General features: G+C 44.2%; 1 protein-coding gene across 2 annotated transcripts in view; it reads right to left on the reverse strand.

The window, feature by feature from the left end:
• Nucleotides 1-25,412, reverse strand: part of IFT56 (intraflagellar transport 56) — a 1,305,114-nt gene that overhangs the window by 560,488 nt on the left and 719,214 nt on the right. The window lies entirely within an intron of this gene.

The raw sequence follows: 25,412 nt of genomic DNA on the forward strand, positions 1-25,412 counted from the left end.
TGTGCCAAGAAAACATCCCCCACACCATTACACCACCACCACCAGCCTGAACAGTGTTAACAAGGCATGATGGATCCATGTTCTCATTCTGTTTACGCCAAATTCTGACTCTACCATTTGAATGTCTCAACAGAAATTGAGACTCATTAGACCAGGCAACATTTTTCCAGTCTTCAACTGTCCAATTTTGGTGAGCTTGTGCTAATTGTATCCTCTTTTTCCTATTTGTAGTGGAGATGAGAGGCATCTGGTGGGCTTTTCTGCTGTTGTAGCCCATCCACCTCAAGGTTGTGTGTGTTATTTTCACACTATGGGTCTCAAAGTATATGACAGAATGCTTCCATAGAGTCTGAGAATCATTAAACTGTAGACTACTATCTTATGAAAAAAGGAAGAAAACAAATTACCATATACAAAATTGTAAATATCAATAAAATCCCACTATTTATTTATCACAGTCTTAAAACATATCAGCTTACATTGGAAAATCCAGAGCCATAGTTCTACACCCCATGAGTAAAAAAACAAAATGACCAATATAACATCCAAATGGACAGTCTCACCCACTATAGAAATGATATGCTGCAGCTCTCAGCAAAAAAGAAAGGATCACAAGCAGTTTATATTCCTGGGAAGGAGTTCCTGGATTGCAGACAAAGGGGAATCACAATTCCTGTATTAAGAAGCAGCTAGATGCAGATGCAATGTAGATAAAGTTCCACAGTGTATTCAAACATCCATGCGCATAAGGCATTCATCAACTCAATAGCTTATAGTGACAGCTGGTCTATATAACATGTCCACGGTTCATCAGTGCAATTCAGTGATAAGACATCCATCAAACATAATGTTTACGTGACTCAATAATCAGTGGAAAGTTCAATGAAAAGTTCAGAAAGGTGCTGTACTAGGACATATAAATGATAAACATCAGGGAAAGGTATACCCCCATAAGCAATGTCTCAATCAGAGACAACTTCAGAGTAAACAGCAAGAAGTCCACCAGGGATTATTCTCTTATGCAGGCCACTGATACGCATCTGTCACGTGATGGTAGTCAAGGTAATACAGACCATATGTGTTGATAATCACTTCTCAATATATGCTGCAAGATGTTATCCTCCAGTATTGGGTTGAATTTTTCTGCTTGCAATCATTACATTGTAAACAGTTTGTGCAGAAATACTCATCCGTCCTATGTGATGTCTCTCGGCCAGTAGTGGTCCCCTGAGCCCTCAATTGCTGACCGGTTTCCCTGACAAAGACGTCAGCATCATCAGGGCAGGCTCATCGGAGGTCTCCCCATGTGTGACTGTCAGCCTAAAATGGCGACCGGTGGCCCGGGGACGTGCGCAGGGAGACCTCCGAGTAGAGGGCCTCGATATCGAGAGTGACAAGTCAGGCACCAGCTGGAATGCTAATACCTTCCAAGATAGTCAATAGATGGGCCGTATCACGTACATATGAAGGAAGCGCTCCCACAGTAGGAGGTTCTCCCTTTTTTGGGGGGGCTGTCATCTCACTTCATCCCCCTGTGGGTCCCTTGTTGCACCCATCATATGAATACAATTAATATCAATTCTCCTGGTTAATCTACTATCATATGTAGCCCAGACGCTATTCTTTTGGGCTCTCAACCTGGGCTCGTTTGCACCATCTTTATAATATTCAATCAAAGTTTTCGCATTCAGATCTAAAAAAACAAAAACAAAGGGAGACAGAAAACAAGCTCTACGATGGAATTGAGGGATCGAAAGTGATACCAGTTGATTTGGTAATCAATATCTCACATCATAATCTTACAAATACGGAACATAAGATCCTAAACTATGGTCTATCTTTTTGTCCTACTTTTTTTCCGGATTTTTTTGAATTGGGTTTGGAACTCACAAGGTTTTACAGAAACATTAAAGAGAATCTGTATTCACAAAATGAAGTATAAACAAACATCCCTGCCTGTTTGGGGTCATCTCCTAGCCCCCTCTGTAATATTTTTGCTGCTCTCCGCTGCAATAAAGAGGGTAAAAAAAACTGTTTTGTAAACAGAAAAGATGGCCACCAAAACAGGAAGTACATCAGCAGAGCAGTGAACTCAGTTAATACACAGTGAGTACACAGAGAATTTAGTGAGTTACACATTGAATTCAGTCTCCAGAGGTTATGTGCAAGTTTTGAAAGAGCTGTGTCAATGAAGCTTGACAAGCTGTGTTAGAGCCTGGAGTAGTGTTAGCCTGCCAGGCAGCTTCCTCCTCAGCCAGCTATTCTTTGTTCAGTTTATCAGTCTGTGTTTATCAACCTCACAGATAGCAGACAAGCTGACAGTGAGAGCAAGGGAAATTGTCTGTGAAGAATAATCATCACAGGAGGTGACGAGAAAAACACAAACAGGTCCGGGAGCCCACTCTGGTGCAATATCGTTAGTATATATGGATAAGGTGCAAACAAGCAAAATATATACTCACAAGTCTGGGTTGCAGCAAAGGCAACCACTTGTGTTAGCAGGTGGAGAAGTACCGTCTCCACTCGGCCTTGTGCTCCCCAGCTGGTCGCTGCTCCTGGTAAAAAATGATTTTTCGTCGGGAAACTCGACTCAAATCACCCTCGATATACAGTGTATATGAGGGAGGGTAACTACTTAAGATCGGGATAGGAGGCGCCCGGTCTAGGAAGCGTCACAGTGTAGATAATACTGCAATGGATGGATACTCCAATCACTATAACATATGGAATAATAGGATAAAATAGTCCTACCTCACAGCGTATGGCAGGACATAAAGGCTCATAGGAGTCACGATTAGATATTCGAACTTTTTTTTTTATTTTAACAATAGGTGCACTTCGACAACGCGTTTCTCGGCTCAACGCCGCTTCTTCAGGTCAATACAAGTGCCTGTGAAACTTGTGAGTCACGAATCCGGGCGCCCGGATTCGTGACTCAAGTTGTCGAAGTGCACCTATTGTTAACATAAAAAAAAAGTTCGAATATCTAATCGTGACTCCTATGAGCCTTTATGTCCTGCCATACGCTGTGAGGTAGGACTATTTTATCCTATTATTCCATATGTTATAGTGATTGGAGTATCCATCCATTGCAGTATTATCTACACTGTGACGCTTCCTAGACCGGGCGCCTCCTATCCCGATCTTAAGTAATCATCACAGGAGCACTGGAGGGGCTTGGAAGGAGTTAACTTGTTCACATTACTGAAGAGTTGGCAGCCTTCCAGACACAGCCGACAAATCCGACAGGGGAAAGATAAGTTGATTTATTACAGAGATGGTGTAAGTAGAAAGTGCTGCAGTAAGCCAGAGCACAATGGAACAGCCTTAGGAACTTGTAGGATAGGAGAAATACTGCTGAAATTTTTGTTAAGGAGTCTCTTTAAGTTAAAACATTTTTTTGCAGGGGGGTCTTTTTTTTACTACTCCCCGGGATGAAACCACAAATAGTATCAATTTGAAGGAATGGAGCTTGCAGAACAGAAGTTCTTTTCAACCACCTAGCCACATGATCATCGATAGATTAATTAAGAATGTGAATCAAGATATTCAAAAGTTACAGTGTGATTTTGAAGCAAAGAAAATGAGACACATTGCTAGCAATATAACAACGGAAGAAAGGAGGGCTATCAGTTCCTTGGCAATGCTAAATGGGTTACCATAAGGGCAGCAGACAAGGGAGGGGGGGCGTTGTGCTGATGGACACTGCTATGTATAAGGAGGAGATTCAAAGCCAATTGGATTATGCAGAAGTCTACGAAGGATTGATGACCGATCCAACTATGATGATCCGGAAGGAGATTGAGAATCTCTTGAGTAAAGCAGAAGATGCACAGATCATTGACAAGGATCTAAAGAAATTTCTGGTAGTTGAGAATCCAAGAATACCAATTATATATACGTTACCCAAAATCCACAAGGGGTTGACCAGTCCTCCTGGTCGACCCATAGTGTCCGGTGTGGGGTCAATCTTTTCTAATATGGCCATTTTTTGAGACAAAATACTCAAACCTATTGTCTTGACTCTTGATTCCTATCTGAGGGACACTCCACAATATTTGAATGCCATCTCTAGTTTTTTGGATTTAAGTGACAAGACTCTACTAGTCACCATGTATGTCCATAGCTTGTACACCTCAATACCACATGCTGGTGGTTTAGAGGCGGTGGAACATTATCTGCAGATCAGCACAGATTTTGATGTGGGACATCGGAAGTTTCTCTTGAAGATGTTAGATCTTTTGTTAAGATACAATAATTTTTTGCATGGGGAGACATTTTATATGCAGCGTAGAGGCATGGCAATAGGCTCAAACGTGGCTCCATCCCATGCAAATTTATTTATGGGCCTCTATGAGGACGCTTTTGTTTACTCTAATCCTTTGTTCAGTAGACATGTTTTGCTTTGGCGTGGTTATATTGACGACATATTTTGCATATGGAAGGGGCCACGTTCGAGCCTAGAAGCCTTTGTTGGGGATCTACATAGATCTTGTCCGGAGATTAAGCTTAGCATTGAGAGTAGTAATGAAAGTGTCAATTTTTTATACACACGGGTGACTAAGTGTCAAGGGAAATTAGAAACAGATCTTTTTATCAAACCCACGGATAGAAATTCCATATTGCACTACTCAAGTTTCCATGTACCCCACATCAAGGACAACATACCAAAAGGACAATTTAAAAAAAAAGAGTGGCTACTATTGTTAAGGATCCAATCAAGAGACAAACTAGGTTGGAAGAGATGAAATATAAATTTCTTGCTCATGGATATCCAATAGGTTGCTTAACAAGTCGAGAAAATAAGAGAAGGACTAGAATGACGACCATTCTTGGGAAACGACAATATCGGAGGGGTGTCGGCATAAATGATAGGATTCCCTGGGTCACAATCTATAATGTGTTATCTAACAAAGTGGAGAGAGTGTTTACCTCATGTCAAGGAATTTTATCAACCTCCTTTAATGTCCTATAAACGAGCGCCTTCACTTCACAGATTTACTTGTCAAAAATTATCTGGGTCCTCAGAAGGAATGTGGGTCCATCAGTGGGACTTATCCGTGTCTATCTTGCCATCTATGTAGTTATATTACGAAGGGTGACACTTTTACCCATCCCCACAGGGGTACTTAATTTAAAATTAGGGTATATTTCTCCTGTGATTCAAGGTATGTAGTATATTTACTAAAGTGCCCCTGCGGGTTTGGGTATGTGGGCAAGACCACTCAGGCCCTTAAGGATAGGATAGCATGCCATAAATCCAATATCAGGAATAAATGTTTGGAAACATCAGTGTCAGAACATTTTACTAAGTGTGGCCATAGATTATCGCAGCTTAGGGTGCAGGTGTTAGAGGGGGTCCCTATCCGGAGAAGGGGGGGGGGGTGACAGACAAATTACGTCTTAAAAGGGAACTCTATTGGATTAATAAGATAGATACCTTGTCAGTGGCTGGATGGTGTAATGGTTAAGGGCTCTGCCTCTGACACAGGAGACCAGGGTTCGAATCTCAGCTCTGCCTGTTCAGTAAGCCAGCACCTATTCAGTAGGAGACCTTAGGCAAGTTTCCCTAACACTGCTACTGCCTATAGAGCGCGCCCTAGTGGCTGCAGCTCTGGCGATTTGAGTCCGCCAGGAGAAAAGCGCAATATAAATGTTATTTGTCTTGTGTACTTTGGAGCCTAGAGGTGTAAATAGAGATTATGATCTTACTAGTATTTTGGCCTGAGTGGTCATGATTACCTGATGTGTATAGTCATAATTGGGGGGTAGATGGATTTGACAGGACTGAGTGCCTTTTGCATACAGCTTAAATTCTTCAGTGAGCCTGCCAATGATGGTGATGTCCCTCTTTTGCCCTTTCTGTTTTTGATTATGAGTGCAGTTGGGTTTCTGCCCCTTAGGGGGCGAACGCTCCTGCATGTTTTGATGCGGTTTCGCCGCCACTCAGATATTTTTTAGAGTTCTTTCAGTCTTGTGGCGGACGTTGTAGCCACTGTTTTGATTTGTCCGCTCCCTGTTAGGGGCGGTAACTTCTTATTTTTCTTTTTTCAGCCTATGTGATGTTATCGGCACACCCACCGATTGGTTGCCTCGCTGTAGTCCTAAGGCGGACGCTGTAGCGAGACACAGGATTGGCTCATGCAACGTTTTCATCGCATTCTCTAACAGTCCCAAAGCGGACGTTGTAGCGCAGCGCCTCATTGGCCAGCTCACTGAAGTCTAGAGAGCGGACGTTGCAGCTAAGCTTGTGATTGGCTATTAGAGCGGTGGATTCGGTTTTATTTGGGTTTGATCGACCCCGCTGTTTATATTTATATAATGAGTGAAGTGCTACCACTCATTTTCAGTGTGGGCGAGCACCTCTGAGTGTCATATGCATGATGAAGCTGAGACATGTAGGCTGCTACACGTTTAATATATTGTATTTTACATGAGATATGTAGAGTAGTCTATTTGGACAATTCCTATTGGCTGTTAACTAATCATGAATATTCATATATGTAAAGGCTGTAGTCTTCCATCAGGTCCTCTTCTGGGGTATATATATTGGGTGATTTTGTTGAATGGTGTTAGTGTGCTTGTGGTGCCATCTGATGAAAGAGCTATGTTCTGAAACTCCGTGTGTCATGGCGACCGGGCACACGGTTGTATGCCTTTTTTAATGAAATTTAGTAATAAATGAAGATTTTTAGACGGTGCGGATCCTGACAACTTATCCTTACAATATGACTGACATCTGACTTATGTGTATGACCCTGCCTATTTATGGACTACGATATTGCCTTGCTACTCTGTACCTCGATACCTCCGACTTTGTGTATGACTATGGCCTGATCCTCAGGAAGGTGAATCAGAACAAAAAGAGACATCTAGGAGGGAAAACACCTTTGAAGGTTGAAAGTTGAAGAGTGGAGCTAGTGCGCCAAGCTCTGTCCCGGTTTGTTTTTTGTAAAGGAGTAACACTTCAATCTGGTCAGGTGGCAGTCAGATATGTTTATGCTTTTATGCTACAATCACCAATATAAAAGGCATTGGCAGACAGTGAGGCTTCACACAAGGCAGAAGTGTATATAGATGACTAATTAGTGTGCTTGTCTCTCAGGTGACAGATAGATTACAAGGAAACAAAGAAAAAAAAAACAGCCCTTAAAAGGGCTATTGGGTGAGGTACTGTAGCAATAGGAGCACTGCAGTGCACACCTGTCTGCAAAAGCTCAAGTGTTGTGGGCAGCGGACACACAGAGCAGCAAAATAATAGAAAGAAAAAAATAGCAACCCCTAAAAGGGCTATTGGGTGAGATAATGTCACACTAGCAGCGCTGTACACCTGTCTCCTACAACAGCTCAAGTGCTGTGGACAGTGGCCACACAGAGCAGCAATAAACAATAGCAAGGATTCTATAAAAACTTTTACAACCTCTTTTACAACCTCTCCACCCAACATGAAGATCAAACAATTAAGTGAAAAAATGAAGATTATATCAAATACTTAGGTATGCCCAAACTTTCCCAGACTGCAGCAGAATCCTTGGAGAACTCCATAACACTGTGGGGAACAAGCTCCTCCTGGGAAAGTTGAAGGCCAGATGGTTTTACATAAGAGAACTTTTGATCTTACAACAACTTCAGCTACATCTTTTAGAAATCATAAATTCAATTCTGGATCCTGGAACTGAAGGAAATCTGTTGCTATGTAGCATGTTAGAATTTCATATTTCTGCTCTGATAAAGGAGGGGGCCTATTGTACTATTGAATCTGGCTATCAAACTATTTGTAAAAATTCTTGCTAACAGGAATAAAAAAAAGGCCACCACAATGTTTCACTGTGGGGATGGTGTTCTTGGGGTGATGGAATGTGTTGGGTTTGTGATGGCTTTTCTTCTGGCCACTCTTCCTTAAAGCTCAGCTCTATTGTGTGTATGGCTTATTGTGGTTCTATGGACATAAACTCCAGTCTCTGGTGTGAAACTAACTCCTGAAGGGTCTCTGTGCTGTCTCTCTGATTAGTGCCCTTCTTGACAGATCATGCAACACTAAAGCTAGGTACACACAGAGCGATGTTACTTATCAATCGAGCCGCTGATGCGGCTCGATTGATAAGATCCGACAGGTCCGATTTCGCCGCCGCTCGATTCCCCGCGAGCGGACAATAGCTGGGAATCGAGCGGAAGATAAGCGGCGCCAGCGGGGACGAGCGGGTATCGAATCCGACGCACGCGCGGACGAGCGGGGATGCGGAAGAGGCGATCCAGCGGCTAATCGAGCCGCCAGATCGCTCCGTCTAGATTAGGCTTTAGACTGCATACAGGTGGGCTTCATGAATACATATGCACATGCAAATTTTGTGTTTATTATTCTTTCCAAATTTGTTTTTATATTTAATTTTCATCTCACCGTACCAACTTAAGAGTATTTTGTGCAGAACCATCATATAATATAAGGTAATGAAACATTAAAATGTAAGAAAATAAGTACAAAGCCAATGAAGGTGAACACAGTTGCAAGGAGAATATATATATTTGACCCCTCACTGATTTTGTAAGTTTGTCCAATGACAAAGAAATGAAAAGTCTCAGAACAGTATCATTTCAATTGTAGGTTTATTTTAACAGTGGCAGATAGCACATCAAAAGGAAAAGCGAAAAAATAACCTTAAAGGGAAGGTCCAAGCAAAAAAAAAAAAATGAGTTTAACTTACCTGGGGCTTCTACCAGCCCCATGTAGCCATCCTGTGCCCTCGTAGTCACTCACTGCTGCTCCAGTCTCCCGCTGGCAGCTTTCTGACCTCGGAGGTCAGGGCCGCATTGTGTACATTTTTACGCATTCCCGCTAGTGCAGGAACATTAACATATACATTTTTACGCGTTAGTGGTGCAACGCATACATTTTTGTTCCTGCACTAGCTGGAATGCGTAAATATGTATGCAATGCGGCCCTGACCTCCGAGGTCAGAAAGCTGCCAGCGGGGGACTGGAGCAGCAGTGAGTGACTACGAGGGCACAGGATGGCTACATGGGGCTGGTAGAAGCCCCAGGTAAGTGAAACTCATTTTTTGTTTTTTGCTTGGACCTTCCCTTTAAATAAAAGATAGCAACTGATTTGCATTTCATTAAGTGAAATAAGTTTTTGAACCCCTACCAACCATTAAGAGTTCTGGCTCCCACAGAGTGGTTAGACACTTCTACTCAATTAGTCACCCTCATTAAGGACACCTGTCTTAACTAGTCACCTGTATCAAAGACACCTGTCCACAGAATCAATCAATCAAGCAAACTCCAAACTCTCCAACATGGGAAAGACCAAAGAGCTGTCCAAGGATGTCAGAGACTATATATATATATATATATATATATATATATATACATACATACACACACAGTGTATATATATATATATATATATATATATATATATATATATATATATACACTTTTCTTCACATTACTTTAGAAATGACATTGGCCTCAATTCACTAAGCTTAACTCCTGTCTTCAATAACTCTTTAGAGGTGTTTTACAGTTATCACAATTACATCACCACGGTGATAACTGTACAACAGCTCAGAAGAGTTATTAAAGACAGGAGTTAAGCTTAGTGAATTGAGGCCTTAATCAATGCCTGCCTAATGTAAAATTGTACCTCACCCTGATTTATATTCTTAAATTTATCAGTGATGTTGGCATCTTTACTGCTGTCAAGGTGAATCACGTAGGAATGTTTTCTTCTTCCCACCCTTGAAGGGAGTAGGAACTCACTTCTACTAGCAGGCAAACTGATTTCAGGTGTGAATATACTTGACAATAACCTCACAGAGGCAGGGCCAGTCTAAAGATATGCAAATGCTGACTAATGAAATAAACAAATGGTAGCACAGGATGTAGCCCCAATTATCCTCCCTCTATTAAAGCACCTACATGATTGCATAGAGGGAGGATATTGAAGCATAGAGGGAGGATATTGAATCAGTTACACACCATATAAACAGCTAGAAGCAGAATTTAAAATTGAAGCATAAAGGGAGGATATCAAATCAGTTGCATACCATTAACCCTTTCCCTGCCAAGCACCTCCCTGTTGCTTCCCAGGAGCCAAATTGCCAATTAACGTATGTAGTACGTTGTTGGCAGTTGCCAGCATCTCCTGGCCAACACGTACGTAGTAGGTGCTTGGCAGGGAAAGGGTTAATGGTATGCAACTGATTTAATATCCTCCCTCTATGCTTCAATTTTAAATTCTGCATCTAGCTGTTTTAATGATGTGCAACTGATTCATTATCCTCCCTCTATGTTTCAATATCCTCCCTCTATGCAGCATGTAGCTGCTTTAATGATAAGTGTTTATAATTGGGCTACATCCTGTGCTACCATTTGCCTATTACATTAGTCAGCATTTGCATATCTTTAGACTGGCCCTGCCTCTGTGAGGTTAGTGTCTAGTATATTCAGTGGCGTATTTTGAGGGGTGCAGATATGGCTAGTGCCATGGGCGCCATAGCACCCATGGGTGCCATGCCTTCCCCTCTTCTGTGCTGCCCGCTGTCTCCTTAGTGCCTCAGATCAGCGAGCACTTCCGCTGTCCCAGTTGCCTTCCTGTCAGAAGTGCGTGTGTTGGGTACAGGGGACGCACCACTTTTACCAGCGGGGAGGGGGGAAGTCGCTACAAGCTGCTACTTATAAAAATAAATATACTCTCAGATCAGGCTGGAGCCTGATCTACATTTCCCCCCTGCTCGGAATTTGCAGCTCCAGCCTCCAGCTCTGTGCCCTGCTGAGCTGAGGAGAGCAACTGGAGGAATGTGAGACCGTCCAGCTCCCCCCTCCCTCGGGAAAATGAGGACGCCGGGAGAAGAGGAGAGAGGCGCACAGACACTCATGCACGGGAAACAGCAGTGTGATGAAGTGCTGTGAGCTGGAGGTGCTGCTGTATGTATGCTGCATGTGTGTGTGTATAAATGACTGCGTGTGTGTGTGTGTCTGTGTGTGCAGTGTGTATGGATCTGTGTGTAAATGTGTGTGTGTGTGTACAGTGTGTGTAGGGTGGGTATACAGTGTGTGTGTAGGGTGGGTGTACAGTGTGTGTGTGTGGTGGGTGGTCAAAGGAGATACAGACCGCTGGAAGGACCTGACAGACGTTATAACAGTGCAGAGAATAATAAAAAAAAGGTTGTCTACAATTTGGAATTTGGCAAGAGGGCAAAGAGAGAGAGAGAGAGAGAGGGAGGGTGTGTGTGTGTGTGTGTGTGTGTGTGTGTGTGCGTGCGTGCGTGCGTGTAAATGGCTGCTTGTATGCATGCATTGTGTGCTGTATGTGTGGCGTATCTGACTGCGCACAGTATAAATGTACGGTGTGTAAATGTATGTGTTGACCCTCCCTTGTGTCCAGTGTTGCACCCCTTCTTTACCTCCCCATCAATAGTAATATGGAGTTAATATACTCACAGAAGTGGGCTCCCATGTGCCTGTACTTATAGTAAGCTAACTGCTACCCCCAGTATGTTCTGTATAAGCTGTTACTCTGGGCCTGTACTGATGGTAAACTAATTGCAGTGTGTGCTTCTATTCCCAGTGTGTACAGTATAAGCTGTTATTTTGGACCTGTACTGATGGTAAACTAGTTGTAGTGTATGCTGATCTCTGCAACCCCCAGTTTGTGCAGTAAGTGGTTATTTTGGGCCTGTACTGATAGTAAACTAACTGCAGCGTGTGCAGATCTCTGCTGCCTCCAGTATGTACAGTATAAGCTGTTACTCTGGGCCTGTACTGATGGTAAACTAGCTGCAGTGTGTGCTGATCTCTGCTACCCCCAGTATGTGCAGTATAAGCTGTTATTTTGGGCCTGTACTGATAGTAAACTAGCTGCAGCGTGTGCAGATCTCTGCTGCCTCCAGTATGTACAGTATAAGCTGTTTCTCTGGGCCTGTACTGATTGTAAACTAGCTGCAGTGTGTGCTGATCTCTGCTACCCCCAGTGTGTATAGTATAAGCTGTTATTTTGGACCTGTACTGATGGTAAACTAGTTGTAGTGTATGCTGATCTCTGCAACCCCCAGTTTGTGCAGTAAGTGGTTATTTTGGGCCTGTACTGATAGTAAACTAACTGCAGCGTGTGCAGATCTCTGCTGCCTCCAGTATGTACAGTATAAGCTGTTACTCTGGGCCTGTACTGATGGTAAACTAGCTGCAGTGTGTGCTGATCTCTGCTATCCCCAGTATGTGCAGTATAAGCTGTTATTTTGGGCCTGTACTGATAGTAAACTAGCTGCAGCGTGTGCAGATCTCTGCTGCCTCCAGTATGTACAGTATAAGCTGTTTCTCTGGGCCTGTACTGATTGTAAACTAGCTGCAGTGTGTGCTGATCTCTGCTACCCCCAGTATGTGCAGTATAAGCTGTTATTTTGGGCATGTACTGATAGTAAACTAGCTGCAGTGTGTGCGGATCTCTGCTACCCCCAGTATGTACAGTATAAGCTGTTACTCTGTGCCTGTACTGACAGAAAACTAGTTGCAGCATGTGCTGATCTCTGCTACCTCCAGTATGTACATAATGAGCTGTTACTCTGTGCCTGTACTGATAGTAAACAAGCTGCAGTGTGTGCTGATATTTGCTACCTCCAGTATGTACAGTATAATCTGTTACTCTGTGCCTGTGCTGATAGTAAACTAGCTGCAGTGTGTGCTGATATTTGCTACCTCCAGTATGTACAGTATAATCTGTTACTCTGTGCCTGTGCTGATAGTAAACTAGCTGCAGTGTGTGCTAATCTCTTCTATCTCCAGTATGTACAGTACAAGCTGTTACTCTGTGCCTGTATTGATAGTAAACTAGCTGCAGTGTGTGATGATCCTTGCTACCCCCAGTGTGTACAGTACAAGCTGTTACTTAACCATAGACAATGAACTTGAGAAAGGATGCTGTTTTTACAGAGGAAAGGGGATCTGACTGCCGGGGGGGGGGGGGGGGCGCAATTTAAGTGTTTGCCATAGGCGCTTTATTACCCAGATACGCCTCTGAGTATATTCACACCTGAAATCAGTTTGCCTGCTAGCATCAATCCAGCCAGGGCTATATTAACAGACCATATGGTCAGCAATGATCCTTCGTCAGCAGTGTATAAATTTAAAGAGAAACTCCAACCTAGAATTGAACTTTATCCCAATCAGTAGCTGATACCCCCTTTTACATGACAAATCTATTGCATTTCACAAACAGACCATCAGGGGGTGCTGAAACCCCTCCCACAAAAAGCTCTGAGTACCGCGGTACTCTGGGCAAACTGCCACAATGTAACAATGTTCACGGACAGGAATTAGCTGTTTACAGCTGTCTCTAACAGCCAAAACAGCTAGGAGCAGCTACATAACCTGCCCACAGTAACAATGTCACCATGTAATACATGTCAGAATGTGAATCTGCGAGAGGAAATATTTTACAATGAGCAAACACTGACTAAATCATTTATACATAATTATGGTAAAAAATGAAGCACTTATTTTACTACATTATTTTCACTGGAGTTCCTCTTTAAGGGAATCAATTTTAAGGGTACTTTAGATATCCAGAATTAGTCTACTAGTTACCAGAAGGAAACAGAAGAGAACTAGCACAAAACTTTGTGCTGTTGATCTTCTGATTTTCTAATACCTTGCATAGAGGGGTACCCTCATAACCATCTTCAACATACACCAGCTAAATTTATAGCTCTGCACACCTGCTGACCATACTACTGATGGTGTCACCATTCCCATCACTGCTGATCCTCGCTGCCTGCTCCACTGCTGACCTCCCAGATGGCTGATCCATCGCTCACCTCCAGACAAGTTATATCATCACCAACCGGACACCCCATTCACCAATCGTCTACGGCTGGATCTTTTGCCATGGACCTTCTGCCGACTTCACCACTGCTGATCTCCTGTGTACCCCTCCATCCCAGATTGATTATCAGTGCAACTTTGCTGAACCCCTTCAGCCACATCACTGGTGATGATTATCTCATCCTGGTCTGACTGTTGCCCTCTTGTCTAAGTTCCCACCCTCCATACCCCAACCTATTTATTTACTCAGCACAAAATGTACCCCCTTCCCTCTTACCCACTCCCTGACCCCTCCACCATTCCCCTGTCATCTCCCTCCCCATCTCACACCCTCTTTCCACCATGTGATCTACCTCCACCTCCTTCTACACCTCATTCCCCTCCTGTTTCCCCGTGTCCTCTCCCCTTCCATCCTTAAAGAGAGCCCGAGGTGGGTTCTTAGAATCTTATTAGCACACAGAGGCTAGATATGCATATACTGCCCAGCCTCTGTTGCTATACTGTCTCCCCCAGTCTCCCCCCTGCGCTCTGCTATGCCCCTCAAACTAAACCGCTGTGCTAGCGACACACAGCGTGTCGCCAGCAGGCTGTTTACATGTGCTGCTCCCCTACCTCCTGTATTGTGCCGCTCCCCGCCACATCCCTTCCCTCCAATAAGCAGGGAGGGAAGCGATGCGGGCGGGGAGCGGCACAATACAGGAGGCGGGGGAGTAGCGAGAGTGACGATGCACATGTAAACAGCCTGCTGGCGACACGCTGTGTGTCGCTAGCACGGCAGTTTAGTTTGGGGGGCATAGCAGAGTGCAGGGGGGAGACTGGGGGAGACAGTATAGCAACAGAGGCTGGGCATTATATGCAGACCCAGCCCCTGTGTGCTAATAGGATTCTAAGAACCCACCTCGTGTTCTCTTTAAACTCCCACTCGGCCCTTAACCCCACACACCTCCCACTCATCCTCTCCACACTCTTCCCACACCCACAGACCCCCTCGGCATAACCTCATTCCCTTCCGTCCTACCTCTAGACACTCTTTCCCTATCTCCTGCGGCCTCTGGAATGCCAGGTCTACCCGCAATAAACTCAGATCAATTCATGAGCTCTTCCTCTCCAAACCCCTCACCTCCCTCACCCTCACAAAGACATGGCTCACACTCTCTGACTGTACTGCTGCTGCCGGAGGGGTGGGCTTGATCCTCTCTCCATTATGCACCTTCTGGGTCCTCTTACCCCCCCCCCCCACCTGCACTTCTTATCCTTTGAGGCCCATGCAATCTGCCTCTACCATCCCCATCCCCTTCCAGCCATCATTGCAGTCCTATACCGCCCCCCATCTGGCTCCACATCTCACTTCCTTGACAGCCTGGCCTCCTGGCTACCCCGTATTCTGTCATCCGACCTCCCTACCATCATCCTTGGGGACTTCAATATTTTTATAGATGCACACAACACTCCTGCCACCAATCAGTCGCCAACTCCCTTGGCTTCTCCCAGCACGCAAACTTCCCCACCCACTCTGCTGGTCATATTTTCGACCTCATCTTCTCCAAATCCGCCACCCTCACCAACCTGGACATTACATCCTTCCTTCTCTCTGATCATCACCTCCTCACTATCACCCTCTCCCCTTCCTCCGCCTCCCCTTCCACCCACCCAGCCAGCATGGTTGATGGCAAAGAGATCTGCGCAATCTGAACCCAACCATCCTAGCTGGCCCCCTCCTCTCCCTCTCCTCCACCCTCCCCAAGTTGTCATGTCCAAATCAAGCAGTAGCACAATATAATATGGCCCTCTTATCAGCCTTCAATGAAGCTGTCCCCCTAATCTTTTGCCCCAACAACTCTCCAAAACCCCAACCCTGGCACACCAACAACACACGCAACCTCAGGAAAGGGAAACGAGCGGCAGAGCTTAAAGAGACTCTGTAACAACAAAAACCTCCCCTGGGGGGTACTCACCTCGGGTGGGGGAAGCCTCCGGATCCTAATGAGGCTTCCCACGCCGTCCTCTGTCCCACGGGGGTCTCGCTGCAGCCCTCCGAACAGCCGGCGACAGAGCCGACTGTAGCTTCAATATTTACCTTTGCTGGCTCCAGCGGGGGCGCTGTGGCGACTTTCGGCACGGAAATAGACAGAAATACCCGATCTCCGTCGGGTCCGCTCTACTGCGCAGGCGCCGGAAACTTGCGCCTGCGCAGTAGAGCAGACCCGACGGCGATCGGGTATTTCCGCCTACTTCGGCGCCGACAGCCATCAGAGCGCCTGCGCAGGAGCCAGGAAGGTAAATATTGCGTCACGGCTGTACGGAGGGCTACAGCGAGACCCCCGAGGGACGCAGGACGGTGTGGGAAGCCTCATTAGGATCCTGAGGCTTCCCCCACCCGAGGTGAGTACCCCCCAGGGGCCATTTTGTCGTTACAGTTCCTCTTTAATATCATGTCCCAATCCTGATTTCCTGTATTAGAAAGCTAAACTGAAACTTTCCAATCAGAAGCTGATCAAAAGTATTTTGCAGCCCTGATCGGAACTCAAGCGCCTGCCCCCCTTAATGTCTCTTCACCACCTTTAACTCCTCCCCCATCTCCACCCTCTCAGCCAATGATTTTGTCACCCACTTCACTGGTAAAATTGCAGCTATCCAAAGTGAAATCTCCATCCTACAGTCTTCAATTCCCTCCACTTCCTCCCAGGCCTCTGCCATGCCCGACCCCCTAACTACCCTCCTCTGTCCAGGCCTCCCCATGCCCCCCCCTCACTTCCTCCTTCTAGACTGTTCCTATGCACCTCCCCCCCCTCACCTCCTTCACTCCTGCCACCATTGACAAAGTGAATCTATTACTTGCCACTTTCCCTGCCACCTCCTCCACCCTCATCCCCATCCTTTCTGACCCCTCTGACCCCACTTCCTTGGTCCTCACCTCTTTGTTCAACCTCTCCCTCTCCACCAGCACCTTCCTCTCAGCTTTTAAAAAGGCCACTGTACTTACTCCTCACTCAACCCCTCCCTACCCTCCAACTACCGCCCAATCTCCCTCCTCCCTTTTGCTTCAAAGCTTCTCGAACGCCTGATCCACAGACGCATCATGCACTACCTCAACACCAACTCCCTACTCAACCCCCTACAATCTGGATTCCGTCCTGCCCACTCAACTGAAACAGCTCTTGTCAAGGTAGTAAATGACCTTACCATTGCCAAATCTGAAGGCAACTACTCCATCCTGCTACTCTTTGACCTTTCCTCAGCATCTGATACTGTTGACCATACCTTCCTCCTTCAATCCCTACAGGCCTTAGGGATCTATGTCAGTGCCCTGGCCTGGATCTCCTCAGACCTCTCTGATCTCCTCTTCACAATCTCTTTCAACAAAGGCGCCAGCAGGATAAAAACACTTGTTAAAAGTTTTTAAAATATGCTGGGAGGCAGTGGTGGACTTACCTCCAAAAAGCAGACTAGACAAATGTCTGGCATAAATAAATAAATATTTTATTGGTACCCCATTAGATGCAAAATGTTGTAAGGAGCCACATAAAACGCAACAATGGATCATATGTACATACAAAATTCTTATGAAGTACAGACATTTGAAATTAATGAAGTGTCCAAAGGTAGTACCTAGGATACAGAGTACTGCATATTGTATTCCATGTGGTAGAGCTACAAGATAGTGCATATTGGCACTATATGCCCTATCTTGCAGCTCTACCACATGGAATACAATATGCAGTACTCTGTATCCTAGGTACTACCTTTGGACACTTCATTAATTTCAAATGTCTGTACTTCATAAGAATTTTGTATGTACATATGATCCATTGTTGCGGTTTATGCGTTTTATGTGGCTCCTTACAACATTGTATTTTATGCCTTTGGTTACAGTTTTATCCCCTACCTATTGCCTAATGAAGCAGGCTTAGACCTGCGAAACACGTTGCATCTAATGGGGTACCAATAAAATATTTATTTATTTATGCCAGACAGTTGTCTAGTCTGCTTTTTGGAGGTTAGTCCACCACTGCCTCCCAGCATATTTTAAAAACTTTTAACAAGGGTTTTTATCCTGCTGGCGCTTCTGTTTACCCACAAGTTCATAAGCGTCCACCCTTGGTGGAAGGGGACCCACCCCTTTCTTTCTTCCTTTCTACAGAGAGTGACTTTTTAGCCCTGAGTGAGGACAGGCCTAATCTCCTCACCTGCATTTACAGTGGTTGCCTTAGCGGTGACCCGTGTTTGTGAGTATATTTGTCTCACCTTTTCATTGTACCAACTTACCCTCCGCATACTACACTATATTGGGCTCTCTTTTGTATCTCCCTACAAGCTTGCTTTGGCCGCTCCATGCTTGGAAAGGCACCTATACCACCGATTGAAGCCCGAAAAATGAATTTTATTGAGGATAGAGCCTCCCAAAGGGATAATCTCTTGGCTCAATTCAAGCGTACACCTATTGGGAATACCACATCGGATCCTGCACCACCAACATGCACTTCGATAGACAACAATGTGGACCTCAAGCCAACCTTCCTTTAACTAGAAACTTCCCTAAAAGACGAGTTTTTTTCATCTAGCCGACATCGCAATGCAACAAACGTACATTAATGAAAAAATCTCGCCCGACGGTATCAGAATTAGAACCCTCACTGCCTTCCCCAAAGACTTAACATTTAGTGCAGACTGGTATGAGTATCTAGAAAGTTGCACTAAAGGCATGATGGAAAGGTTAATAGCCAAAAGAGAGTCCCTAATTTTCGAACTACAGCCAATCATTTCCGAATGCAGGGAGTTTCTGCATTCTACTGCATTCTAGAAGCGATCAATACCATCCGCTTATGTCCAAGCTCATCACACGATTGAAAAGATTTGAACGCTATACCATTGAGGCCAAGTTGAAAAAACTTAACACAGATAGACTGGCATATGCTGAGCACCGCGAGAGGGAACGCAGACCACGTCCCGTCCCGGGTGCTCAGCCGCCAAACACTATCCCACCACCACCTCCGGTCCCACTCATGAGCATTCACATTCCTCCACCCCTATTCAGATATCCTCCTTACCCACCTCTCCCCATCCTACCACCACCAACCACTGGTCAAACAGCACTAATCCCCACTAACACCACTCATGGACACGACCATTACATCCGCTGTAATTGATACCACCCCCACACCTATTCTAGCAATTGGGCAAGCACTGCCCACCCACAATAATATCCACATGCCTGCACCTAAGACCCAACGCCAGAAAAACAACACATCATGCCAAATCAATAACTCCTCAAACACCTCCAGCCCCCGGGCTCGAGCCGGCAGTGACCCAGCCATACCACCCATTCCCAAATCTGACTGTAACTTCTCACCCAATGGACCCCCTCCATCACAGACAGTTCCTAATGTATCTACAACAGGAGTTCTCGGTAATAAGAACCCCACCTCCCCTTCGAATACCACTCCAAATTCGCCAACCACAGACACCCAGGACAACAGTTGCAATTCTGACTCTGAATTCCTCACTTTTTCCGTCCATCTCACATCACAGACATCAGATACCAACAGCCAGATCTCGGCCACCAAAATACTGAATGCCCACATGCACCAGATGACCATGAAAACCTTTTTTTTCAACCAATACCAGACAAAACCAAAACCAACAATGATCCTGCTAACAATACCCTCACTTCCTCTTTTTTAGAACTTCCCTCAGAACATCCTCTCCACACAGTTACCCAGCCCCCGTTCAGAACGGGTTATCCAGCAACCCATCAACAAAAAACAACTATCAGATTCAGAAAAAGAGGAACTTGAAAGAAAGGAAAAAAAGAAACAAGGTCTAAACAATATACCACCCCACCAACAACCCCTTGCAAATAAAAGCATTTTTAATCTATCAGACCACATTCTCACGACTAATGAAACCAAACTACTAGAAAGAGGACTATCATTCTGCCCTACTAACCAGGCCAATTGGTTTGAGCTTTTTTCAGATCTAAACAGCTATATACGCAAACTGACTCTAAAAAGGCACTTCGCCATCAAAAAGCATAAACCATCGATCAATACGGACCCCACCATGTTAATTATTACTAATATTGATACATTGCCCACAGTTACTGCCAATATTCCAGAAATAGAGACTGAGAAATACATCGCCACCTCACTGAAAGGGAGGTCACGTTTTTACCCCGTGGCCTCAAAAGGTAATTACATAGAAACTTTTTATTCTATGGTCCTTAACCACTTTACCCCCGCGCGTACGTATTTCTCCGCCCCTTTTTCCATCCTTTAAAAACCAGGGACGGAGAAACACGTACTTTCCGCGTTCCCGACGCTGCCCGCGCTCCCGCTCGTAAACACGCCGCCCGCCGCTAGTAAAACCGCCGCCGCCCGCTCGCCCAGAGATCAATGAACGGGAAAATCCATTCCCGTTCGTTGATCTAAGCCCCGCAATGATCAGCTGCTCTCCTATGGGCAGCGCGATCATTGTGAGAAAAAACTCACGTGTCCAGCCTCCTTATTCTTCCTCCAAGCTTCCGGAAGGAAGCTTGGAGGTCGCATTAAAACAAAAAGTTACTGTGGCCTTCTTGTGGCCAAATAGTAAACTACACCCTACACATTTTTCACATACAAATAAATGACTTTTACACATAAAATTAACTCATTACCTCCCACACTCCCCATTTTTTTTTTTTTTTGTAATTAAAAAAATTTTAAAAAATTTACAATTAAAAAAAATACATAAATAGTTACCTTAGGGACTGAACTTTTTAAATATTTATGTCAAGAGGGTATAACACTGTTACTTTATAAACCATGGGCTTGTAATTAGGGATGGACGCAAAACTGAAAAAAATGCACCTTTATTTCCAAATAAAATATTGGCACCAAACATTGTGATAGGGACATAATTTAAATGGTTTTATAACCGGGACAAAAGGGCAAATACGTTTCATGGGTTTTAATTACAGTAGCATGCATTATTTAAAAACTATAATGGCCGAAAACTGAAAAATAATTATTTTTTTCCCCACATTTTTCCTATTTTCCCATTAAAACACATTTAGAAAAAAATAATTCTTGGCATAATGTCCCACCTAAAGAAAGCCTAATTGGTGGCGGAAAAAACAAGATATAGTTCATTTCATTGCGATAAGTAATGATAAAGTTATAGACGAATGAATGGAAGGAGCGCTGAAAGGTGAAAATTGCTCTGGTGCTCAGGGGGTAAAACCCCTCAGTGGTGAAGTGGTTAATGACCTCCAAATGATCCAAGATCAACCAACATCTCTGAAGCCCAACCTCAACCCCTCCGAGTCCACTGCCCTGAAATCCCTGTCCAAAAATCATGATCTGGTCTTAAAACCGGCCGATAAGGGAGGGGGCATCGTCATCCTGAATCGGGTAGATAACATAGAGGAGGCTAACAGGCTCCTAGGGAATACAGCACACTACGAACTGTTGACTACTGATCCTACCCCAGATCTGAACATCACGCTCAAATCCTTCATCAATAACGATTTTCTTGACAACATCATTACCAAAAATGAAAACAACTTTATAATCAACTTTATAATCAATTGGCAGGCCAATTGAGCACAGTAATACCATGGTCAGTAAACCATTTACCAGTGCTTTTGGCACTGTGAGCAGGTGCCAGGTCGTGCTGAAAAATGAAATCATCTCCATAAAATAAAGCTTTTCAGCAGATGGAACCATGAAGTGCTCCAAAATCTCCTGATAGCTTGCTGCATTGACCCTGCCCTTGATAAAACACAGTGGACCAACACCAGCAGCTGACATGGCACCCCAGACCATCACTGACTGTGGGTACTTGACACTGGACTTCAGGCATTTCAGTATTTCAAACTCTCCCCAGTCTTCCTCCAGACTTTGGCCCTTGATTTCCGAATGACATGCAAAAGTTGCTTTCATCCGAAAAAAGTACTTTGGACCACTGAGCAACAGTCCAGTGCTGCTTCTCTGTAGCCCAGGTCAGGCGCTTCTGCCGCTGTTTCTGGTTCAAAAGTGGCTTGACCTGGGGAATGCGGCACCTGTAGCCCATTTCCTGCACACGCCTGTACACGGTGGCTCTGGATGTTTCTACTCCAGACTCAGTCCACTGCTTCTGCAGGTCCCCCAAGGTCTGGAATCGGTCCTTCTCCACAATCTTCCTCAGGGTCCGGTCACCTCTTCTCGTTGTGCAGCATTTTCTGCCACACTTTTTCCTTCCCACAGACTTCCCACTGAGGTGCCTTGATACAGCACTCTGGGAACAGCCTATTCGTTCATAAATTTCTTTCTGTGTCTTACCCTCTTGCTTGAGGGTGTCAATGATGGCCTTCTGGACAGCAGTCAGGTCGGCAGTCTTACCCATGATTTCGGTTTTGAGTAATGAACCAGGCTGGGAGTTTTTAAAAGCCTGAGGAATCTTTTGCAGGTGTTTAGAGTTAATTCGTTGATTCAGATGATTAGGTTAATAGCTTGTTTACAGAACCTTTTCATGATATGCTAATTTTTTGAGATAGGAATTTTGGGTTTTCATGAGCTGTATGCCAAAATCATCAATATTAAAACAATAAAAGGCTTGAACTACTTCAGTTGTGTGTAATGAATCTAAAATATATGAAAGTCTAATGTTTATCAGTACATTACAGAAAATAATGAACTTTATCACAATATGCGAATTTTTTGAGAAGGACCATCAAAAAAAGCAAGAATCAGAAAAACACCATTTATTGGCTAACTTAAAAGAAAAACTTTCTTTCTTTTAAGTACCGTGTTTGCTATTAAAAAAAGCAAGAATCAGAAAAACACCATTTATTGGCTAACTTAAAAGAAAAACTTTCTTTCTTTTAAGTTAGCCAACAAATCATATCATCCTGATTCAAAACATCTTGCTTGAATAGTAAAAGTAATTGTAATATTAAGCAATGAATACATTACAGTTCAAGACGGGGACACCACTCATACCCCCAAAATACCATAATGGTGCTGGAAAAGACTTTTCTTCCAAGACAATCCATATAATTACGTAGTTATTAGGGTTGAAAAAAAGACATACGTTCATCAAGTTCAACCAGAAAATAAAGTATAACAGCCTGCACCCTCACATATCCCTGTTGATCCAGAGGAAGGCAAAAAACCCTTACAAGGCATGGTCCAATTAGTCCCTTCCTGACTCCAAATGGCAGGCAGATAAAATCCCTGGATCAATATCACCAGGCATTACCTAGTAATTATAGCCATGGATGTCTTTCAACACAAGGAAAGCATCTAAGTCCCATTTAAACGCAGATATAGACTTTACCATAACCACTTTCTGTGTCAATGCATTCCACATATTAATCACTCTTACTGTAAAGAACCCTTTCCTGAATAAATGTATAAAACTTTTTTCCTCCATGTGCAGATGCCATTCAGGAAGATGGCACCTTAATTGGCATCCATGGCCCCAGGATTCTGGCATTTTCTTGTTTTTCTTCCCTTTTTCCTACCAATTCAGTTTGTTTCCCCCCTGAAGGTGTGCAGTGTGGTCCCCTGTAGCCTGGTACATTGGTGCAGGTCACGGGGAGTCTGGGACCTGGAGTTTTTTTTCCCACCTTGCCGCTGCCTGGGTCCATTGTCTGTGCAGGTACAGGCCTTGAAGAGTCCACCGATGCGACTCAGGAGATCAGGGCTCGACTGAGGTAGGACACCACGCTGATCGGGAAACCTTTGGCTTTGCTGGATGCCGGCTCCATGAAACCGTCGATCGGGTGCTGCCCTTTGTACTTGCCAAAATAAATTATTCTGATTCAGATCATGTCCTCTAGTCCTTTGTAAAAGCCCAGGGACAAAAACCTAATCCGCCAAGATTTTATATTGCCCTCTGACATATTTATACATGTTAATTAGATCTCTTCTAAGGCACTGTTATGATCGTTGTCTCTGTTATCCTGCTGGTGGTTTTTCTGATAAACTGCGCTGTGGACTTCCACGATCAGCCAGCAGGTGTCTCCCGTGTTGCTGAGAACTTTGCAGTTCCCTGGATCACCAGCAGATGGAACTATAGGAACTTCCTGAAAGATCACCTGATCAATGTGCTGCTACTTAAAGCGGATCCGAGGTGAAAAACTAACTATAACAAGTAACTTGTCTTTATTTAGTTTAGTTAAGTTTAGATGGTTTACACAGTAAACTAGCAGCAAACAGCTTCATCTGTATAAAAATATTTATTGCTGTTATACAATGGGAACTGCCATGTTCTACTTGTAATCATTGCACAGGTAATCTTATCTTTATCTCCACACCTCAGACTGTGCAAACTCCACTCCCCTACACTCCCTCTCCCTCCCCTTCCCTCTGAAATCCTGTGCATGCTCAGTGTGTGCTGGGGCTGTCCTGTGTGAAAAGAAGCAGTGTATTGGAACACAAACTGTGGAAGACGACAGGCATACCTGCAGATACAGCTGCTCCTGGATTTACACAGATAAATTCAAGGTAAGACTCTAATCCTGGTTACCAAACCTACTTTCATTTATAAAACTAGTTTTTTGTTTTTTTTTATTCAATCCAGATAATAGTATTACTCTGCAGTGATATAATTATTTTTTTTGTTCTGCTTATTTTAATTTTTGTAATGGTGGCAGCAGGTCTTTTCAGAACCACTCCATCTCAGCAGAGCTAGGAGTGAGTTGTAACTGTTGTTGCATCCAGTTATGTGATGTGTTCTGTATAGAGGTGCCCATGCAAGTATAGATTGCCACCCAATATGATTTATTATAGTGCTATGGACTATCAATCTACGTTCGACTACAATCAATGTGCCGGAGATGTTAAGTCAAAAGATAGTTGGCACCTGAGCCTAAAAAAGAAGGCTATTCATAAGGGGATCTGGCAGCGCTACTTTATCAGGCACCTCCTGAATTTACTGGTGTGCCTTTACAACAACAACAACAAATAACATTTGTAAAGCGCTTTTCTCCCGTGGGACTCAAAGCGCATAAGCATGGCTCAGACCATCGTGGTACAGAGGAAGAATTTTATAAATCTGGAAATGCCAGGCTAAACAGGTGGCTTTTCAGCCTTTTCAATAACTTTACCTAAGAAGGGGAGGTTGGAGACAGGCCTGTAGCTGCTCATAGCATCTGGATCCATGGAAGGTTTTTTAAGAAGGGGCTTGATGATTCCTTCTTTTAGAGAGTTAGGAAACCTCCCTGCTGGCGGCCTTTGCGATCTCCTGTGATAGGTAGGAGGATTTTTTCTTGGTGATCGCATTTTGGTAGCTTTCCAGGTGAGAGACAAGGGTGTGTTTATCTTTTGAATTCTGAGATTTTCGCCACTTCCTTTCTAGTCTGCGCACTTCTTTCTTTATGTCCTTTAGTGAGCTGTCAAACCACCGTGCATGGTGAAGTGGTGTAGATCGTTTGATGCGAACTGGAGCGAGGGCGTCATAGGCAGATGACACTGCATGGTTGTATATCAGGACCATGGAGTCTGGGGACTGCGCAATGATTGGTTAATGCGTCAAAGTTGAGGATATTCTGAACGTGCTGGGGTGAGACATCTTTCAGTGAACGGTATTTTATGAGTTCTTTCCCTCTGTGTTTTATCGCTGGTGCTGTCAGA

This window comes from Hyperolius riggenbachi, chromosome 6 (assembly GCF_040937935.1).
Source record: "Hyperolius riggenbachi isolate aHypRig1 chromosome 6, aHypRig1.pri, whole genome shotgun sequence".
Classification (NCBI taxonomy): Eukaryota; Metazoa; Chordata; class Amphibia; order Anura; family Hyperoliidae; genus Hyperolius; species Hyperolius riggenbachi.